Genomic DNA, 9,604 nt, shown 5'->3' on the forward strand with positions numbered 1-9,604 from the left:
TACAACTATGTAAGAAAAGACATTGTTCAAAAGACAAGTGAAATATTAGACGGTTGGTATATTGCATTCAAATCACTGCAATGCAGCATTACAGAAGTACCCTAAAATGATCAGAGGAAACAAGTGCTCACTGTGTAACAAATACAAGAAACATAAAAATGACTTTAATTTTTTAAGCAAAACACTTTTTTCCCCACTTTGTGAACTGTCACAGAAAGATTCTGTTAAAAAATACAGATCTATTTTTATATTTATCTTTTACACTGCTATCCAATTTAGTTGTATGTCACTAAACCTGGGAGTTAAAGACTGCTAGAATTACTAGGTAATCCAATTGATCCATTTTGTAGAAATTATGTTAGGTTAACTACTAGAATAACCTCATAAAAACATATGAGAAAAAACAAAGTTCAGTTTTCTGAGTTGACATAATTTAACATCTTGCTCCTGAGACAAGGAATCGCTGGACTTAAAACCTGGCTTTCAATTGTTGTTTGCAAAGTTCATTACTATCATATATTTATACTCAGAGATACGGACACCCATAATTTGATTTGATATAAAACACTAACTGCATGGAGCACAGAAGTAACCAACCAACAGTATTTTCAATAAGTATGACTAAATACCAAGCTAAATGCTGACAAAATCATAACATCTCTATACAATTTGACTTGCTTTTAGAAATGGAATAATTACTACTACTTTAAACGACGTTACTGAGTAAATGATGTTACTGAGTACACTTAGAACTAAAAATCAATTAAATATCTTTATAACATCTAGAAAAAATGCCAATTCTGGCTTTATTTATATATTTAATCAGGTTGCCACCCTTCTGAAGATATACTGATGTAACTGATTCATCACAAACAAATTTTGTCTGTGTGGGATGTTGAATGGAATTAATGCTGTAAAAGAATGACTGCAGTAATATAGATTAGTACCTATTTACAAGCCTGATAACTTTGTCCTATGCAATAAAGCTTCCCTGTGGCAATACATTAGAAGACAGCATTGCATACCTGATAAATGAGCTGCCAGCATGTGCTGGCACCTTTCACCTTTGAGACCTAATTTAAAGTCTAAGCAAATTTATGTTAAAAAATTATTTGCTTTATGAAATGTCACATCAGGTGATTTTAGTTTATCTTACTCAAATGTTTACAGCATGTGCATACAGTATACTTAAATGTCACCCTTGCAGTGTTCTCATCAGGAGATGAAATTAAGATGACTAAATGTTTCACTGTTGACCCTACTTTCTTAACAATAAAAATGTCAACACTTGGAACTGGTAAATTAACCAGCAACATGTATGATCTTACAGTGCACTCCATTTATATGCATATCACCTTAAATGCATACCATGATGCTAACCCCAGTTTTTTCTCTATTGCTTATATTTAACAAATATCAGTCATCTGCATATTGGTTAGATGAATAAACCCCTTAAGGGTGCCTACATAAGTTCATGGTGCTTTACATACAGCACCATGAGTTAGACCCCACTCCTCACCCAACCCAACAGACCCCGCTCCCTCCCACCCCATCCAGCTCAGGCTGGGCAAGCCAGCAGCAACATGCTACTCACTTCCCTCTCCCTCCCCGCTGACATCCCCAGGGGCAGGGCTGGGCTGATGCTTGCACCAGCCTGCCCCCACCCCTCCATGAAAGATTAATCTTTAAGGGAACACAAGCTCCCTAAGGTGCTCTAAAGCAGAGCACCTTAATATAATACCTCATTTGACAACGGTTAATTTTTTGTGCAACTAGCCATTTTAAAAGCACTGCACAGCCATGCACACGTTAAGTCATGTCTGTAGAGTGCTTTCAAGGGACAAATCATGTGAAAAATGTCACTTCTTCACCCCCATTATCTACTTTGTAGCTTAAATCGTGTTCAGTTTAACTGCACCACAAACAGCTGCCTTGAAAATAATTAGAAGCCTTGAAAATGATAAGAGTTAGCCACTTCCATGGTGGCTGCTTCTAGAAGCAGCCTCCAAAACTATTAGAAGTCTTGAAAATGATGGGAGTGAGTGTCTTGTGGCTGCTATTAGCACAGCACTGACAGCACTGCATATCTGACAAGCACTGCTTGCATTAAATTTGGGTAAGTGTCTACTTGAGGTAAGTACATGGTCTTTTTTCAATCCAAAGGCTATGGACTTTAAATGAAGCACATTGTATTCTCCATTTTCATTTTACCTGGAAGTGCAGGGATACTCAGCAATTCTAAAGAAACCGATCAATTGTGTTCAGAATGCGCCTACCTAGCATAAGGATATGCTACTAGGGAGGTAGTGGAGTCCCTGGAAATTTTCAAGAGCACTGGGATGGCACACTCAGGTATGCTCCTGCTCTGGACCAGATGACCTTATGATTTCCCTTCCAGCCCTACTTTCCTATGACCCTCTTTTGTGTCAGACAACAGAATTGTAAAAAAAGGAGCACGAGACTGATCATGTAAACTACACCAAACCTAGAATTCTTGCATATAATTAAAACACACTTTATTCAGTTCAGCCCACATCCTTCAGTAATCACTAGCAAAACCCACTTTGCTTAAACAAGAATGAAGTATTTAGTTTGAAGTCGCAGACTGAAGTCACTGGGAAGAACCCTGTTAACTTGAATAGATTTGGATCTATTTTTTTAGTCTTATTCTCAGCAACACTATCTCATCTTCCTTCATGTCCTCTCTCATAATTTTCCTTTGCTGCGAAACCTGGAAAGACAGTTAACCTGGCAACATGCTATGAACACTGCCTATCATACTGGCTAATATTGTGCTCCCATCCATTTGTTACCTCCTGTCCTATACTCAGATTGTAAGGTCTTTGAGCTGAGATGACCTTTTTACTATGTATTTGTACAGTACCTTAAAAAAGAAAGACCCATGTTTAGTTCTACAATGTATGATGGCAGCACAAATAATCATATTTGAAGATCTTTTGCTTCCTGTTAAGTATTGTGTTAATTTCAGTGACCTATCCATTTTTGGATGCATTATTGATACCAAAACTGATGATTGCCATGTGCACCATATAGTAGTTCTGCCAGGTGACACTGGCAATAAGCATCCTCTACTAAATTTGCAAGCTTCACTGGGAGTTGGGGGCACTAAGTACCTTATAGGTCCAGGTCCAGGCTCTAAGGGGTACTACCACAGGCATATGCATACATAGCAAACCCCCCTTTTTTTTTTTTTTGTTCTGCAGCTGTTGCTGTTATTAAGACTTTAGGTTCAATCTAGTTTATGAAATATGCTTTGTAGCTAAAATAAAAGAATTTGAAAGACAAGTTCCAGCTCTGAGAATACTGGCATTTCAAAATGAAATTTCAAATAAAAGTGCAACTGTTTTTCCTTCAACTAGACTAGAAGTAAAGATGCAACGAATTATCATGCCATTACTTGCTCCTGTAATCTGTGAGCATTTAATATATTTAATCCAAGAACATCAAACTTTCAGTCTGCCAAATCATAAAAGTGTTATCTTGCATAGATTAGTAATGTAGTAATGACTATTAAAATTATTTTCCCTGGTGCACTGTGTACCCTGCCTAACACGAGGTTTGAGAACATAAATATCTACTCCACAGAGAGATTTTCACAAGGTCTGGGAAGTGACTCAGATACTCAAAGTGAGAACTACTATAAGTTCTAACGAAGGACTTAAAAAAGAACCTCCAATCTCCAATGATGGAACTGCCTGAATCAAAGTCTATAAACTAATGTGAGATCCCAGCAAATCCAGACATGCAAATAACTTCTATCAATTAAAGATGTTAAAGCAATGAACTGGAAGATAATATGTATTATTCAAGACAGGAAAAGTTTCAGTGGAGGGAGCTGTCTCGACCATCATTTTAATATATAGGGAAAAAAAGATGAAAGTTTTACAGAACTTGTTGACTATAGTATAGCAAATTATGACATTACCCAGGAATTTGAACATGCTGAATATCCTTTTCTTCCTTCTATTAAAGCTCTTCCCACAGAATTTCAACTACAGCATAATCTGTTCATATAAAATAGTGCATAAGAACATAAATTGCTTCTGTTCAACACACAGTCGATCCACATTGTTACCTATGTTATGTTATAAGAAACATGGGTTATTCACATAAGCTTAAGCACATAGGAACTTCTGGCCTCACTTGTAAGATAACCTCTCAATACTCACTACTTAACTCTACATTAATGGTGCAACCAACTAGGAATCATTAATTACAAGGATTCAAAAGCAGGGATGTTACATTTGTTTGGCTTCTCAGGCTGCATCTGGACTATGGGGTTCCTTGAAGACTGAATCCAACCCCACCGTACAACAAAAGGACAAGCAGCAATGGTGTTAAATGCCTTGGATGCCTGAGCCTCTATGTCAACTCAAGGACCCGCAGAGGTTAATTCAACAACTGCTCACCCTACTGCCACTAATACGGGTCCCTAAATGGGCTCCAAACCCTGAAATTAGGTAGTGGGCCTCACCCACACTTGTCTTGCCCCCAGATTCCTGCCCCCACCCAGGAACCTCATGAGCAGAATGAAATGGTTCCATGGGCCATATTCAATACACCTGTCCTAAAGCAACCTTGAACTCACTGGGTCCTCTATATTTCAGCAGTGCTAGTACTAGGATAAGCATTCTAAGAAACAAAGTAACAAGCCTTTAGAGAATGCAACAATCTCATTACAAGCTTTTCCTGTGGCTAACGAGCATTACTTTCATTAAATTTAGGTAAGTGTATAGTCTGAGTCAAGGCATAGCCTTTTTTTGGTCCGAGGGCCCATCAACATAAAATAGAGTGCATTACATATATAGGTTTGGCAGGATTCGAGTTTTATTGGTAAACATCAACAAATGTCCATTTCATCTCACACACATAGCCTGACAAAAAAAAATATTTCCATGATTAATAATTGAAAATAGAGGGGAAGAGCAGAAGGAAGTCACAGGCTAAAGTATAGAAGGCTCGTTTCTTTAAAGAGGAAAACGGTGGGCAGCCTAATGACCTGTCAATTAAGCAGTTAGGTACTTGTTCATAGGAGCTGGGAAGTAGATTGGAAGGAGATGATAGGCTGCTTAAACCCCTACCTAGAGGGAGGGAGATGGGAAAGAATATTCAAACTGGACCAGAAGCAGAGGCCTTGGAGGAAGGTGTATGAAGCAGTGGCAGGGAGTTCCTGATGCCTGAGTGGGACAACTCAGCTGCAGAGAACCAGGGAGAGACTGGAAAAAGAGGCAAAGCAGCCTATTGGTGGCACTGGTACATGGGGAGAAAGACTCTAGTTAGAAAGGATACAAGTTTTGGTGTTTTCTTGGCCTTTTTGTTCCTTTTTTGTCATCACGGGGGCAGAAGATTTTTTGGTCATTAATTTAACTTAAATTGATAAATCAAAATAAATGCTTAAAAGTAAACATCGATATTAGTTGTCAAAATTATAAAAAAATAAAAATCAAATTCTGCCAAGCCTAGCCTATACATCACAAATATTCATGGAAGAAATGGCTGGGAATAAATGGTGGCAAAGGGAATGAGTACACAAAAACTGCTTAGCTTTTCCTATGTCATATCGTATTGATTTGCTAATAGCAAGTTACAAGTACTTCTGGAAGGCAAACATATTCCATACTGTCTGACATTATGAAAATTATGCAAGGATACCAACTGTATTTGGAATCACAGGCACTTAAAACGATGAGTATATTAGTGCCTTAAAAAATCCCTCTAACTACAAACACTACTGAAAGTCCCCTAGCTTCAATTAAGGATGCTTGTGAGAGAATAAAATATAGCAACACTATTCCTATCTAAAACAGATATAATGCTTGCACAGTTATAACCCATCTCATCTCTCAGAATAGACATTAGACCCTATTATTGCGAAACACTCAAAATCTTGATTTAGGCCAGTGGTTCCCAACCTTGGGCCGTGACCCAAATCAGGGTCACGGGGGGGCAATTCCGGTGGCACTGCACACAAAAGACAAGCTGCGCCTCATGCCGGGAGCTCTCTCACCCCCAGGCCACCACCACCATGCTCTGCTCCCAGCAGCAAGTTGCAGCAAATAAAGGTTGGGAACTGCTAATTTAGGCCTTAAGTACAGATCATTTTATCATGCAGGATAATAGAATAACATATAGGAAAAATGGGGCATATCAGCAAATTTACAGATATACTATCTACTATTTCCAGAACTATGTAAAATGAGCACTGTTTGTACTGAAAAGTTCAGTAAAAGCTAACATGAATCTTGAAAAGCATAAGTCCAACTCAGCTGAAAATGACCATGTCATAATAGTCTATAGCTTGAGTCTGTTTCTAAGGGCATTTATACACATGCTCTGAGAGTGTGTGTGTGTGGGGGGGGGGGTGGGGGGGGGGGGGAGGGGAGGAAGGGGGCTTTAATTAGAACCACTCTAATAAAGTGCCTGATGTATCTTGTGTATCAGCGCCTCTGTGCTTCAAAATGGTGTCCAGGGCACTTTATCTAAAGCTTGTCAAATGCCATTTTAAATACAGGGGCACTAATGCATGAGATGCAGGAGGCTGCTGGAACATGGTAATTGTCATGCTCCAGCAGACTCGATTAACTGAGTCTGTTCCAACATGCTGGAATTACAATTACAACACATCAGACCAGCCTCCCTGCTCGTGTACAGGCACCCTAAGTCATCAAATATCTGGGGCTTGATCTAAAGACCCAACGTCTACTGACCCATAGGCAGTGGAAGAAAATATTATTTGAGGGGCTGACCCCTGCCCCTCCCTCCCACAGGGGAATTGTGTGGCCGGTGCATGCTGGTGCTGTATGCAACGGCGGTGGGGGCACTGGGCATGGCGCTGCGACAGCGGGGCATAGCGATGCTGTTGCTGCTGCCACCAGCTGCCATGAAATTAGTTTGGGGGTGCTAAGCCCCATTAGCCCCGGCCTTCCACCACCTAAGTTTATAGCATATAGTCCCAATCCCCACAAAAATACTTTAGGTAAGGCTTACACTCACAGGCAGACTCTGGATTTTAAAGAAGTGGGTGCAGAAGCAGCTACCAGTGCTACACTTCCAGCCTCCCTCCTGGAATGGGCAAACCACACCATGGGAGCAGCAATGGGGAACTTTTTTTTTTAACAAGTCCCTGAATCAGGTAAGAATCTCTTCCACCCAGCTCTCAGCTTCTCTTTCCTTTCCCTCTGTGCTTGCAACACTTCCTTTTCCTTCCCATTCCCCCCATTCACCCTCTCTACTTACAGCTCCAGATGCAGGAAGAGGACAGGGAGATTTACTCCTGTCGCTGCTATCTCAGCCATGCCTGCCCAACTCCTGCCCAGCTGGGGCTACAGGGAGTGGCTGCACAGGGAATTGGGCTCAGTTGGGGACAGCAGCAGCAGATGGGTTCCCCCTCCATGCGCTTGCTGTCAGGCTGGTGAGGAACACCCGAGGGGATGTGGATGAGAGAGGGAACCCTCCCACTGCCGCTGTCCCCAGCCAAGTGCAGCTCCCTCCGCAGCCCAGCTGGAGCTGAGTATGAGTGGCTCTGGAGCTCCCCACACCTCTGGGTCAGCTGGGCACAGTGGAAGTGGCTGACAGAGGAAGTGGGGAATGGGAGAGGAGGGAATGTGCCACTGAGCACAAAAGAGAAGAGAGAGAGTGCTGAGAAGAGATGGGAGGGGGTGGGAATTCTTGCCTGATTCAGGGACTTAAAAGTCCTGGGCTGCTGTTCCTGTAGCATGGTCTGAAAGGGTAGTGCAACCATGCCACTGCACTCCCTCTGGATCTGCCCCTGCATACACTGGAGTTTGCCTACTGCGTAAGGTAGACATACATACACAAGCTAGTTTGAAACTAGCTAGCTCAGGTACTAATAGTGTAAAGCTATAACAGATCAGAATGCAATACAGCAGAAGCTGGAACCTAAGGAGCAGCTTAAATACTTGAGCAATTAGTAAGCCACTCTGAGCTCCAAGTTGCCATGACAGGACTACTACCAATACTCGAGCTACCTAACTTAAACCTTGGTTGAGTGTATCTATGCTTCACTGAAGTCATGACTGGGTGCTTACAGACATACCCTTTATCCCAAATTTACTCTTTCAGGTTAGTATCTCTCAAACCACATTCACCTGCAAGACAAACAATGAGGAAGTGGCAAGCCCCTTCTATTTCCTTGGAAATTCAGGTTCATTATCCAAAAATGTGATCCTCCAGTATCACTAACTGTGGAAATGGTCCAATCCAGTATAGATTGGGAACTGAGTGCTAGAGTTTACTTAAGCTTGTGAATCTAAGATTAAGTCATCACCACCATCATCATCATTTGTATTATAGCACCCAAGAGACTGCAACCAGGGTTGTGACCTCATTGTGCTGTGTACTGTATGAGCATCCACAAAGTCATGGTCCTTGCCATGAAGACTTCACAACCTGACTGGAGATATGCACCAGGTTACGAAACGCCTGGACACAGGAGGAGGGGTGGATGTCGTATACTTGGACTTCAGGAAGGCCTTCAATACGGTATCCCACCCCATACTGGTGAACAAGTTAAGAGGCTGTGACTTGGATGACTACACAGTCCAGTGGGTGGCGAATTGGCTGGAGGGTCGCACCCAGAGAGTCGTGGTAGATGGGTCGGTTTCGACCTGAAAGGGTGCGGGCAGTGGGGTCCTGCAGGGCTCGGTCCTTGGACCGATACTCTTTAATGTCTTCATCAGTGACTTGGACGAGGGAGTGAAATGTACTCTGTCCAAGTCTGCAGATGACACAAAGCTATGGGGAGAAGTGGACACGCCGGAGGGCAGGAAACAGCTGCAAGCAGACCTGGACAGGTTGGACAAATGGGCAGAAAACAACAGAATGCAGTTCAACAAGGAGAAATGCAAAGTGCTGCACCTAGGGAGGAAAAATGTCCAGCACACCTACAGCCTAGGGAATGACCTGCTGGGTGGCACGGAAGTGGAAAGGGATCTTGGAGTCCTAGTGGGAGTGAACATGCCGACTCATGTTCACTCAAGATGAACATGAGTCGGCAGTGTGACGAAACCATCAGAAAAGCCAATGGCACTTTATCGTGCATCAGCAGATGCATGACAAATAGGTCCAAGGAGGTGACACTTCCCCTCTATCGGGCACTGGTCAGACCGCAGTTGGAGTACTGCGTGCAATTCTGGGCACCGCACTTCAAGAAGGATGCGGATAACCTGGAGAGGGTCCAGAGAAGGGCCACTCGTATGGTTAAGGGCCTGAAGACCAAGCCCTACGAGGAGAGACTAGAGAAACTGGACCTTTTCAGCCTCCGCAAGAGAAGGTTGAGAGGCGACCTTGTGGCTGCCTATAAGTTCATCACGGGGGCACAGAAGGGAATAGGTGAGTATTTATTCATCAAGGCGCCCCCGGGGGTTACAAGAAATAATGGCCACAAGCTAGCAGAGAGCAGATTTAGATTGGACATTAGAAAGAACTTCTTCACAGTCAGAGTGGCCAAGGTCTGGAACGGGCTCCCAAGGGAGGAGGTGCTCTCCCCTACCCTGGGGGTCTTCAGGAGGAGGTTAGATGAGTATCTAGCTGGGGTAATCTCGACCCAGCAGTCTTTCCTGCT

General features: G+C 42.6%; 1 protein-coding gene across 1 annotated transcript in view; it reads right to left on the reverse strand.

Annotated features, from left to right (window-relative positions):
- VAV3 (vav guanine nucleotide exchange factor 3) overlaps positions 1–9,604 on the reverse strand; it is a gene marked incomplete at its 5' end in the record, with an annotated part of 298,809 nt that overhangs the window by 53,209 nt on the left and 235,996 nt on the right. The window lies entirely within an intron of this gene.

This window comes from Alligator sinensis, unplaced genomic scaffold, assembly GCF_000455745.1.
Source record: "Alligator sinensis unplaced genomic scaffold, ASM45574v1 scaffold535_1, whole genome shotgun sequence".
Lineage (NCBI taxonomy): Eukaryota > Metazoa > Chordata > Crocodylia > Alligatoridae > Alligator > Alligator sinensis.